The sequence below is a fragment of the Acomys russatus genome, chromosome X (genome assembly GCF_903995435.1).
Source record: "Acomys russatus chromosome X, mAcoRus1.1, whole genome shotgun sequence".
Taxonomy (NCBI): Eukaryota; Metazoa; Chordata; class Mammalia; order Rodentia; family Muridae; genus Acomys; species Acomys russatus.
The window spans coordinates 46,613,663-46,627,203 of NC_067169.1; positions in this window are offsets into that span (position 1 = coordinate 46,613,663).

Consider the following 13,541-nt stretch of genomic DNA (forward strand, 5'->3'; position numbering starts at 1 on the left):
TCTTTTTATATGAATATAACTTTTTAGTACTTTTTTGAAATTTAAAACAGAGCTTTCTCTGACCTCCCTTACAAAACTCAAATTTTTCTTACCTTTAAAAAATTAATTAAAAATTAAAAATAAATTATTCTCTCATACAATACATCCCAACCAATTTCCCCATTTCTCCCAGCTCCATTCACCTCCTCTTTACCCTAGATCCATTTCACCTCCTTTTCCTCTTCAGAAAAGAGCAGGCCTCCAAGAGAAGACAGCCAAACATGACAAAACAAGGTAAAGTAAAACAAGGAAAAAATCCTTTATATCAAGGCTGGACAAGGCAACCCAACAGGAGGAAAAGAGTCCCAAGAGTAGGCAAAAGAGTCAGAGATACGCCAGTTCCTACTGTTAGGAATCCCACAAAAACACCAAACTACCAGCCATAGACTATATGCAGAAGACCTGGGATAGAACCATGCAAGCCCCATGCTTGCCATTTGACTCTCTGTGAGCTCATATGAACCCTGCTTTGTAGATTTGGTGGGTCATGTTCTCTTGGTGTCCTCCATCCACTCTAATTACTACATTTTTTCTCACTCTCTTCCACGAGGTTCCCCAAACTCCTAGGGGAGGCCACCAATGGAGAGCTCCAATTTAGACTCGTTCTCTCTCAGCATAATATCTGGCTATGGGTCTCTCCACCCACTCCCATTTGCTGCCAGAGGAAGACTTTCTAATGATGACTGGATTAAGTACCAATCTATGTGTATAGCAGAATGTCACTATGAATCATTTCAGTTTGTTTGTTTGTTTTTGTGGGTTTTTTCTTTTTCTTTTCTTTTTTCTTTTCTCTCTCTCTCTCTCTCTCTCTCTCTCTCTCTCTCTCTCTCTCTCTCTCTCTCTCTCTCTCTTTTGCCAGTGTTGTTTGGTTATACTCTAGGTCTCTGGGCTACCCAGTCTTCAGTTCCTGGCTACTCAAGCAGTATAGTATATGGGCTCCCTCTCATGTCATGAGCCTCAAGTTAAACCAAAGAATGGTTGGCCACTCTAATCAAGTTCTGTGTCAGAATGTTGTCCCCTTACATCTTGCAGACAGGATAGATTGTAAGTAGAGAGTTTTGTGGCTAAGTTGGTGTCCAAGTTCCTCTTTTCATAGGCTGCAGAGTACCTTCTCTTATAAAAGATAGAACATGGTGGTGAAGGCTCCATCCAGGCACAAGTTCAATCTTCCAGTGCTTAATGCACTGTATGGATGTAGTCCTTTGCAATGGGTCCCTCTGTCAATTTGAAGATAGTGAAAACTGCCTTTGGCATCAGTCTGAGTTGTTTGGGGCTCTCCACAGGGCCCTCTTGGCCAACAACTCAATGGTATACTACCCAATACCACCACTGGAAGCCTTGTCTGGCTACAAAAGATGGCCAGTTCAGACTCTGTATCCTCCATTACTAGAACCACCCTCATAGATTCCAGGTACTGTCCACTGCACTAGATTTCCATACTGCACCCCAAATGTCCCCCAAATCCTGCTTTTTCTCCCTCCACCCTCTCCCTCCATCTCTCTTACCTGATCCCTACTGCTACTGTCTGCACCACCGCCAGTCCACTTGCAAAATCTATTCTATTTTCCCCTTTTAGGCAGATCCATTTTAACTTCCCTAGACCCCCCCCCTTTACTGAACCTCTCAGGGGCTGAGGATTATAGATTGATTATCATTTACTTAACAGATAATATCTACTTATAAATATACCATATTTGTCTTTCTAGGACTGGAGTACCTTACTCAGGATGATTTTTTCCCTAGTTTCATCCATTTGCCTGTGAATTTCATGATGTGTTTTTTTTTTATTAAGTTATTTATTTACTGTACATCTCAATCACCATTTCTCCTCCCTCCTGTTCTCCCAGTCTCTCTCACTCTACTCCCATTCCCCAATCTTCCCCTTGTCTCCTTTTCCTCAGAAAAGGAAAGTCCTCCCATGGATATCAACCAGGCTTGGCATATTAAGTTGTAGTAGGACTAAGTGCATCTTCTTTTATTGAGGCTAGAAGAGGCAGCCCAGTTGGGGAAAGTGATCCAAAGTCAGATACAGCCCTTGCTCCTGCTTTAGAAATCCCACATGAAGCCCCAGCTGCACAATTGTTACACGTGTGCAGAGGGCTTAAGGTCAGTCCCATGAATGCTCTCTGGTTTGCAGTTCAGTCTCTATGAGCCCCTATGGACCCAGGTTTATCAGTTCTGTAGGTTTTCTTGTGGTGTCCTTAACTCCTGTGGCTCCTTCAATCCTTCCTTCCCTTCTTCCATAGAATTCTCCAAGTTCCACCTAATGTTTAGCTGTAGGTCTCTGCATCTGTTACTGTCAGTTGCTGGGTGAAGCCTCTCTGATGACAGTTATGCTAGATTCTTGTCAGCAAGTATAGCAGAATATTATTAAGAGTGGGCTTCCTTTCATGACATTGGTCCCAAGCTGGGACAGTCATTGGTTGGCCCTTCCCTCAAATTCTTCTCTATGTCTTTCCCTGCACATCTTGTAGACAGGACAAATTGTGGCACTAAGGATTTGTGGCTGAGTTGGTGTCCCAGTCCATCCATTGGAAGTCTTGCCTGGTTACAGGAGAGGACCAATTCAGGCTCCATATCCTCCATTGCTAGGAATCTTAGCTCTGGCCACCTTTGTAGATTCCTGAGAGTTTTCATTGTCCTAGGTTTCCAGTTCAGATGTCATTTTTAATTACAATTTTTTATTGATTCTTGGTGAATTTCACATCATGCACCCCAATCCCACTCATCTCCCTTTCCCTTCATATCTGCCTTTTACCCTTGTATACCACCCCTAAAAAACAAAACAAAAATCTTGCTATGGAAGTTATGATGTGGCATAGTGTGTCACACAGTATCCTCTTTTGCCCACACAGCTTTACTTGCAAATGCTTATTGGAATGAGTCATTGGTCTGGTTCGAGGCCTCTGGCCTCTGCTACATTATCAATACTAGATCTTCACGGGGGGCAGGGATCTCCTCTCAAATATCTCATTGTTGCCTGTGCCATGGAGATCCTGGAGCTTTGGATCTGCAGGACCAGTCCCTTCACATGTTTGAAGCAATTCATAGATTGGGGGATGTTGTGGTGGACCAAATCAGAGTCTTAGATCTGAGCCTGGGTGAAATCTATGTTGGTTAGCCCAGCTGTCCTGTGCCTGTGCCACCAGGATCAGCACTCCTGATTTGTCCAAGTTAGGGGTGGTGCCTCCTCATATTCTCTCATGCTTTCAGGGTCAACTCTCCAGCACCCATGCCACCAGGGTCACCTCTACTGTGCTTCCTAGGTGAGGTGCAGGGTCTGCTCTCCCTAATGCTACAGCCAGGGAGGGGTTAATTATTTTTTAGCAGCTGAGTTACATAACTAGATTGTATAAATGTATAAATGTATAAATTCATTCTTTTTTTTTTTTTTTTAGAATTTATTTTACCAAATATTTTTTCTTTTTTTTTCTTTTTTTTTTATTAATTTATTCTTGTTACATCTCAATGTTTATCCCATCCCTTGTATCCTCCCATTCCTCCCCCCCCCCCATTTTCCCATTATTCCCCTCCCCTATGACTGTTCCTGAGGGGGATTACCTCCCCCTATATATTCTCATAGGGTATCAAGTCTCTTCTTGGCTACCTGCTGTCCTTCCTCTGAGTGCCACCAGGTCTCCCCCTCCAGGGGACATGGTCAAATGTGAGGCACCAGAGTACGTGAGAAAGTCATATCCCACTCTCCACTCAACTGTGGAGAATATTCTGACCATTGGCTAGATCTGGGAAGGGGTTTAAAGTTTACCTCCTGTATTGTCCTTGGCTGGTGCCTTAGTTTGAGCGGGACCCCTGGGCCCAAATCTGCCTATCATAATGTTCTACTTGTAGATTTCTAGGACCCTCTGTATCCTTTTATTTTGCTATTCTCCCATGCGTCTCTCATTTAGAGTCCCAATAGGATGCCTTCCCCTCTGTCCCAGTTTCCTGGTAAATGAAGGCTTTCGTGTGACATGCCCTTTGGGCTAGTATATAAGTGGGTATATACCATTTGAGTCTTTCTGCTTCTGGGTTAACTCACTCATTATGATCATTTCTAGCTCAATCCATTTATCCACAAATTTCGGGAATTCCTTGTTTTTAATAGCTGAGTAGTATTCCATAGTGTATATGTAACACAGGTTCTTTATCCACTCTTCTACTGAGGGACACTTAGGCTGTTTCCATGTTCTGGCTATTATGAATAAGGCTGCTATGAACACGGTTGAGCAAATTTTCTTGTTGTGTGCTGGAGCATCTTCTGGGTATATTCCAAGAAGTGGAATAGCTGGGTCTTGAGGAAGCCCTATTCCCATTTTTCTGAGATAGCACCAGATAGATTTCCAAAGTGGCTGTACTAGTTTGCATTCCCACCAGCAATGAAGGAGTGTTCCTCTCTCCCCACATCCTCACCAGCATGTGGTGTCGCTTGAGTTTTTGATCTTAGCCATTCTGATGGGTGTAAGATGGAATCTCAGAGTTGTTTTGATTTGCATTTCCCTGATGACTAAGGAGGTTGAGCATTTCTTTAAGTGTTTCTCAGCCATTTGATACTCCTCTGTTGAGAATTCTCTGTTTAGTTCCAAGCCCCATTTCTCAATTGGGTTATTCGGTTTGGTGGTGTTTAATTTCTTGAGTTCTTTATATATCTTGGATATTAGACCTTTGTCAGATGTAGGGTTGGTGAAGATTTTTTCCCAGTCTGTAGGCTGTCGCTTTGTTCTCTTGACAGTGTCTCCTGCCTTACAGAAGCCTCTCAGCCTCATTAGGTCCCATTTATTAATGGTTGACATTAAGGCCTGGGCCATTGGTGTTCTGTTCAGGAAGTTGTCTCCTGTGCCAATATGTTCCAGGCTCTTTCCCACTTTTTCCTCTAAGTGGCTTAGTGTCTCTGGTTTTATGTTGAGGTCTTTAATCCACTTGGATTTGAGTTTTGTGCAAGGTGACAAATATGGGTCCAGCTTCATTTTTTTACACATAGACCTCCAGTTAGACCAGCACCATTTGTTGAAGATGCTATCCTTTTTCCATTGAATGGATTTGGCTTCTTTGTCAAAAATCAAGTCACCATATGTGTGTGGATTCATATCTGGGTCTTCGATTCGATTCCACTGATCAACCAGCCTGTTGCTGTGCCATGCTGTTTTAATTACTATTGCTTTATCGTACAGTTTGAAATCAGGTATGGAGATTCCTCCGGAGCACCTTTTATTGTACAAGATTGTTTTAGCTATTCTGGGTTTGTTGTTTTTCCATATGAAGTTCAGAATTGAACTTTCAATGTCTTCAAAAAATTGTGTAGTTATTTTGATAGGGATTGCATTGAATCTGTAGATTGCTTTTGGTAGGATGGCCATTTTTACTATGTTAATTCTCCCGATCCATGAGCAAGGAAGATCATGCCATCTTCTCAGGTCATCTTCAATCTCTTTCTTCAGAGTTTTGAAATTTTTTTCATACAAGTCCTTCACTTGCTTAGTTAGGGTAACTCCTAGATATTTTATATTGCTTGTGGCTAATGTGAAGGGTGTGGTTTTCCTAATTTCTTCCTCTGCAAGCTTGTCATTTGTGTATAGGAAAGCTACAGACTTTTTTGAGTTAATTTTGTATCCAGCCAATTTGCTGAAGGTGTTTATCAGCTTTGGGAGTTCTCTGGTGGAATTTTGAGGGTCACTTATGTACACCATCAGATCATCTGCAAATAGGGATAATTTGACTTCCTTTTTTCCCATTTGGATACCCTTGATCTCCTTTTGTTGTCTTATTGCTCTGGCTAGAACTTCGAGTACTATTTTGAAGAGATATGGAGAGAGTGGGCAGCCTTGCCTTGTTCCCGATTTTAAAGGAATTTCCTTGAGTATCTCACCATTTACTTTGATTTTGGCTATTGGCTTGCTGTATATAGCTTTTATTATGTTGAGGAAAGTGCCTTGTATCCCCGATCTCTCTAAAACTTTAAACATGAATGGGTGTTGAATTTTATCAAATGCTTATACATTCATTCTTAAGTTGAGGAACACCTAGGTTGTTTCCATTTTTTTTCTTTTTTTTTTTTTTTTTTTTTGGTGATTGTGAACAAAGCCACAGTGAACATGGGTGAGCAAATATCATTGTGGTAGGATGGAGTATCTTTTGGGTATATTCCCAAGAGTGATATAGCTGGGTCTTGAGGTAGAACTATTCCAAATTTTCTGAGAAAGTTCCAGATTGATTTCCAAAGTGGTTGTACAAGTTTGCACTCCCTCCAGCAATGGGGGAGTGTTTCCCTTGCTCCACATCCTTGCCAGCATGTGCTAGCACTTGAGTTTTTGATCTTAGCCATTCTGACAGGTGTAAGATGGACTCTCAGATTAGTTTTGATTTGCATTTCCGTGATGGGTAAAGATATTGAATATTTTTAAGTGTTTCTTGGCCATTTGAGATTCCTCTGTTGAGAATTCTCTGTTTAGATTTATACCTTTTTAAAATTGGATTACTTGGTTGTTGTTGTTGGGTTTTTTTTTTTTTTGATACTTAATTTATTGAATTCTTTATATATTTTTGGATATTCAACCTTTATCTCTGTATAGTTGGTAAAAATCTTTTTCCATTATGTAGGCTGCCACTTTGTCTGATTGATGGTGTCCTTTGCCTTACAAAAGTTTTTCAGTTTCATGAGGTCCTGTTTTTTCCATATTTTTATTTTTATTCATTCTTCTTTCATATGTAATGAAATACTGAATTGTAGCAGGGATTGGGGTGGTTAGCAGACCCCAAATTTGGATTGAATAAAAATTATGATATACCTCAGATACTTGCCTTTTCAGAAAGCAAATAAGAGTAATAAAATTTGATGGGTTTATCATTAAATATGTTGAATTTCTTCTGTTTTACATCACTGATTCAGTCCTCATAAAATCTCTGTAAGATGATACTATTAATAATGTTGTTTTACAGAGAAGAAACTGTAAGTCACGTCAAGTCAAAGCCATTTACACAAACTGAGTATTCTTTCTGAAATACCTTGTAAGGGTAACTTTTATTCTCCTGATGTAATTGTCATCTCCAAGATTTACTGCATCTATCTGTTAACTTAGGCCTAGTCCTAGAAGCTTCTTGCCTCCATACAATCTAATTTAGGCCTGAATGTTTTCAGCCTCTGAGACTTACTGCTGAATTAAATTAATATGTCTAGCTCCTTCTGAAGTCTGGCTGGCTGGTTCAACTCAGCTGTTCTGGTTCAAACTTCTCTGAAGCTGACTCACTCAAACTGGCTTCTCTCAGCTTCTGATTCAACTTCTCTGCTTTGCTTCAAACTAATTTTAGCAATGTTTTCACCTTCTGGCCCCTTCTCATTGTCTGTCTTGTTATATCTTCACCCGTGTCTAGCTTATTATTATTAAATTTTAAATGTCCTGCCATGACATTATGAGACAAGGAACTTCCAAAGGTATTAAGCTCATTTTCTGATGACCATCTACTACTGGGCATACAGGCTACCCTTAAGAGTAGATTCCCTAAAAAAAAAAAAAAAAAAGAGTAGACTCCCTTGGGGAAAACTAAATTTTTTACTTGCAAGTGGTTATGATAGATCTTTTTCCAAATTCATACGGACTATATTTATTTATTTATTTATTTATAATAAACTACATACAGTAAGAACAGTTATGAAACAATCAGGAAAGCCATATGTAAAAGTTACATTAAAAATATTTAGTTTAGTTTTACTTGGCAACCTTGAAGAAAATACTATTTATCCTATCTAAGTTAGTCTATAAAGTCCTGTACCTAAATCATTCTCTGTCATATCCTGTATTTATCAGCTTGAAAAAAATCATTCTAGATCTTAAAACATTTTCTTAAATCCTAAACAATGTAAACCTAATTGTGAAACTATAACTCTCTAGTCTTCAACCTTCAACTTGAGAAGGAATAAAATTATTACTTAAGTAGAAAATGCAGTAAAGTAACTTCCAAATCTAAGAGATAACAGAGATAGTTTACTACCTGGTCTGTCACTCATTATCTATATAACATTGGAGCATCATCTTCAGGCAGACATAATTGTGAAGCAGGAACTTGTTTACCCTGTCAGGCAGAGCTTGGCAGTCAAATATGACAGGTATTTTAAAAGTAGCTTTTAATATCAGAGCAGTGTGTCACTGGTGACCCTTGTTTGCTTGGTCCATTAAATTCATTCTCATAGCAACTCCACAGCAAAATGTGTGTCAAGCCACTACAGTACCCTAGAACATTCTTTTAGGATAACAAATGAGCCAGATTGTGAATTTGTGCCATCAACTCAAGAAAATTTTCCGTGAAAAAAAAAAAAAAAGAATGACTCATGCTGTAATTACTAAGAGAGAGATTTGCAGTAGGATGACTGCATTTGTTATGGCCCAATGTGTAAAAGTAACTTTTATTCTCTTGGCTTAATTGTTATCTTGGAAGCTTACTGCCTCCTTCTTCTAACCTAGGCCTAGTCTTGGAAGCTTCTAGCTTCTGTAAAATCTAACCCAGGCCTAGAACATTTTTAGTCTCTGAGACTTAATGCTTATTAAGCTCACTTTTGTTCTTTATGATCTCTGGAATGGCTGGTTCAACTCAGTTGTTCTGGCTCAAACTCTTCTCCCAGCTGATTAATTTAATCTGGTTTTTCTCTTGGTCCAGAATTGCTCTGCTTGGCCTCAAACTAACTCAGCAATCTGCTCTAATCTTCTGGCTTGTTCTATCTTTACCTTTCTCTCTTTGCAAACCACCTCTCTATCACTGCTCTGGTAAAAACTGCTTTCTCTCTGTAAAACTGCTTCTTAAGTAGCTTCCCTTCCCTCTCTCTTCTTGTGAGAGTTGGGCATATCCTATTCTATCAAATCTTCTCTCATTCATCACTTTTTCTGCCACTCAAGTAGACACTAACTCTACCTTCATTTCAAATTATAGACATGCATCACCACACCGGGATCTAACCTTTTCTTTACCAGATACTTGCTCTATACCAGGCTGGCTTTGAACTCAGGTCTGTTTGCCTCTGTCTCCAGGATTAAAGGCATGTTTGTATTCCAGTCAGATCACACAGACCTAGAAGGTCTTTGGATATAATCTCTTGCCAGAACAGCCATGTCTGGAATTAATTCCAATAAAATTTCCCCCTTTGCATTTAAGCTAAAAATTGTAAGCAGTTTAAATTTTACAATAGAAACAATTATCAATCCCACAATCTTAACCGGGGGTGGGGAGTGGGGGGAGGGGGAAGAATATAGAAATATATAGGAACAATAGCAAAAAGGGTAGATTTTTTAATCTACTTTTATAGATCTTTGTATATTGATACAAAATTCAGATTAAAATTGATTACATTGGTATAGATTCCTTGTATATTGATATAAAATTAAGATTATCTTTTGGTTATAGCATACTATGTATTAACTCTTTTTTAGCTATTGTACCTATGTAATTCTTAAAAATGGAATGTGAGGTTCTGATCCTTTTGAAAGCTACTATCACAAACTGTTCAGGATGATTAAGAAATGCAAACATAGTCAATTAAACTTGTGGTTTCATTAGGTAGTAGTTTTCTAAGTTAATCAGTCAGTATTTAGCTAGAAACTAGTAATTCAGATATGCTAGAGATAGACAGATGGTCTTCAAAAACCTCAGAGATCTGTAAAATATGGCATTTAAAGATGTTTTATTAATTTGAGAATTTTCTTGACAATGAAACATGTTAGCTCCTGGCAGCACCCCCTTTCGACTTTGAAGAAGATGAGGCCTTGAGGAGATGGCTTCATTGTGGCAAGATATCCACTGGGGAAGAATTTTCCCTGATTCTACTTCAGACAGAATAATGAAGAAACTGGATGCAGGAAAGTTGATTGCTGAGCTTTCCAAGGACAAGGTAGACAAGTCCTTTATGTTACCTGATTCACAGTAAAGTCAGTCTCCAATGTTATAGAGATATCTCATGTGACTTTCCAGCCAGCCAGAAGTATTTGTTATTTCTATAGTTATAGAAGCTACTTGCTCTGCATTTCCTATTTATTCAAATAATATTTATCTTTCTAAGGTCTCTGATGGGGTTGAAGACTAAGTAGTTATAAAATTATAATTAAATTTAGTTGTTTAGGATTTAAGAAGATGTTTTAGGTCTGTAGATGGTTTTTGATCGGTAAAGCAAGTTTTGATACAAAATAATTTGGTTAGAGAACTTTGGGCTCACCAAGATAGGATAGATTGTAGAATACTTTCTCTAAGGTTGTCAAATACTAATGGACTAGAAATTATGAATGCATTTTTTTTACCAGTTAGTACATCTTTTGTTGATGTTAGAGAAAGCATCTTTTATTTCGACAAAAGGGGAGAATTATTGCAGGATATATGATCTTTATGTGATCCATGAGACTGTGAACTGTAAAAATGCGTCATTGATCCCACTGTGATCCCTCAGATTGAACTGTAGATCCCTATTTCTTCTTCTTGAGACCTAACAAATCTTTTATCCAAGAAGTTTCTGTTTATTGTAAATAGGTGATAAAGGTGTGGTTCAGCTAGCCTTACACATAACTTTAACCTAAGAGCTATCTATACACAGGATTTAATAAAGTTAACCCTGGGTCAAGAGGCAGAGCAAGAAACCAGCTAATAGAGATTAAAGAGTATGAAGAACTTTGAATATTATGATGGGCGGGTCTGGGCCCAGGGGTCCTGCTCAAACTATGGCACCAGCCAAGGACAATACAGGAGGTAAACTTTAAACCCCTACCCAGATCTAGCCAATGGACAGGACATTCCCCACAGTTGAGTGGAGAGTGGGGACTGACTTTCACACGAACACTGGTGCCTTATATTTGACCATGTCCCCTGGAGGGGGAGACCTGGTGGCACTCAGAAGAAGGATAGCAGGCTACCAAGAAGAGACTTGATACCCTATGAGCATATACAGGGGGAGGAGGTCCCCCTCAGTCACAGTCATAGGGGAGGGGAGTAGGGGGAAAGCGGGAGTGAGGGAGGAATGGGAGGATACAAGGGATGGGATAACAATTGAGATGTAATATGAATAAGTGAATTTTAAAAAGAAGTAGAAAGGGTCTTTGGCACTTTTACCTCTTGGGCTTTACTCTTGGGATTTTAGCTTTTTGGATTTTAGCTGTCTTGAGCTCCTCAGCTCCTGGGTATTTGTCTTTTTGAGCTTTGAGTTAGCAAGCCTTTGACCCTGGTGGGTTTTTTTGTTTTGTTTTGTTTTGTTTGCCTTTTCCTCCTGGTCTGTCAGGTGAGCTGAGTAAGAAGTTCAGCTAGGTGCTTTCTCTGCCAACACCAATGTGGAAATATGAATCCAAGGAAGCAAGGTAGCTTCAGATAAACAATGCTGACTGATAAAAATCTAGGTCCCAAGCTTATCTCTGGATTTTTGTAGAGGAATTTTAATCCAGCAATGTGGATATACACCCTTAATGTACATCTTTAAACCCACTGGCTGGAATACATACCTTTAATCCCTCTATAGATAGGACACATCTTTAATCCGCCTGGCTGGAATACAGACATGCCTTTCGTACACACTCTCAATCCCAAACCAAGTGATGAATAAGATAAAGATTTGACAGAATAGGTCAGAGATAAGATACATTCAACTCTTTTGTGTGGTTTGTGTGTGTGTGTGTGTGTGTGTGTGTGTGTGCTCTTGTGAATACAAGAGAGAGAGGGAGAGAGAGAGAGAGAGAGAGAGAGAGAGAGAGAGAGAGAGAGAGAGAGAGAGAGAGAGGAGTGCTTAATAGCAGCACTAGGAGACTTTGACAGACAATACAGTGCAGTAGAGTGGAAAGGAATACAGTAGAGTTCATGCAGTTAAGTTAGTACAATACATTTTAATGTAGTTTGGTTGAGTTTGGTGCAGGCAGTTCAGTGCAGTTCAATTTGTGGAGTTCAGAGGCAGTTTTTCCAAGCAGAGCAATTCAGTGAGAAGCCTTGCAAAGCCAATTTGAATCAGCCATCTTAGAGGTGAGTTTTAAACCAGAACAGCAGAGTTGAACCAGCCAGCCAGAGCTCAGAAAGAACTAGAAAGGCTGAGCTTACTCAACAGTAAATCTCAGAGGCTGAAAAAATTATAAGCTTAGGTTAGCAGACAAGGGCTGGGAGCTGAAGCCTTCAAGGTCTGGGATTATAAAAGATTGAATTGTACAGAGGCTAGAAGCTTCCAGGCCTAGGCCTACGGGTATTTAGATAGAAATGCTCTGGGCTCAGCCTAAGCCATGTATTAATAAAGCTTGGGTATGGCTTTCATCTCATCCCATTTCACCATCTGATGAAATAAAAACATTTATAGATCTCAGTCTCAGCTCTTTCATTGCAAAGATATGTTTTTCCTTCCTTTTTTTACAGAACCCTCTGCCTTTGGCTAATTCTAAGTTCTTAAAAACAAGGTGATACCCATTGACCCAAGGGTCAGAAAACACACTCTCTGTGAAAGAAGATGACCACATCACAAAGTGAAAAGGCAAAGTCTTATTCTTTTGTCTTTTGAGGTTTTGACAGTGTCTGCATATGAATATTCAGGGTTGTAGGGAGGGGTCATCTCCTAAGTGGAAAAGAAAGTTAGAAATATACAAAGAGAAAATACCCTCTTAAGAGAAGAGTTTTTTTTTTAACAATATCCTAACCACTGACAAATATGCAGGTTTTGTCCAGAATTTGGTCCTATACTGTGCCATGACAAAAATAGAAGAAGCCAAGGAAGCTATGGAAGTTGGCCTACAAGAAGTACCCTTTGCTTCTCTCTAATATCCAGAGAGACATGATAATGTAATAACAATAAGAAAGTCTGCCTTATCCTAGACAAAAACAAAACAAGCAGATAAACAAACAAAGCCTTCAGGCTTATGGACTGGAATAAGTTTGTTAAAGGTAGCAACGGACCCTACCTCTGTTGAATTCTTGTTGTTTTCATGTAGATATAGGGTAATTCTGGAACAATTCAAGAAAAACAGGGTGGATTTCTAGGACCCTCTGTATCCTTTTATTTTGCTATTCTCCCATGCATCTCTCATTTAGAGTCCCAATAGGATGCCTTTCCCTCTGTCCCAGTTTCCTGGTAAGTGACGGCTTTCGTGGGACATGCCCCTTGGGCTAGTATGCAGATATAAGTGAGTATATACCATTTGATTCTTTCTGCTTCTGGGTTAACTCACTCATTATGATCATTTCTAGCTCAATCCATTTATCCACAAATTTTGGGAATTCCTTGTTTTTAATAGCTGAGTAGTATTCCATAGTGTATATGTACCACAGTTTCTGATAGGCAGATTTGGGCCCAGGGGTCCCACTCAAACTAAGGCACCAGCCAAGGACCATACAGGAGGTAAACTTTAAACCCCTTCCCAGATCTAGCCAATGGTCAGAATATTCTCCACAGTTGAGTGGAGAGTGTGATATGACTTTCTCACGTACTCTGGTGCCTCACATTTGACCATGTCCCCTGGAAGGGGAGACCTGGTGACACTCAGAGGAAGGACAGCAGGTAGACAAGAAGAGAC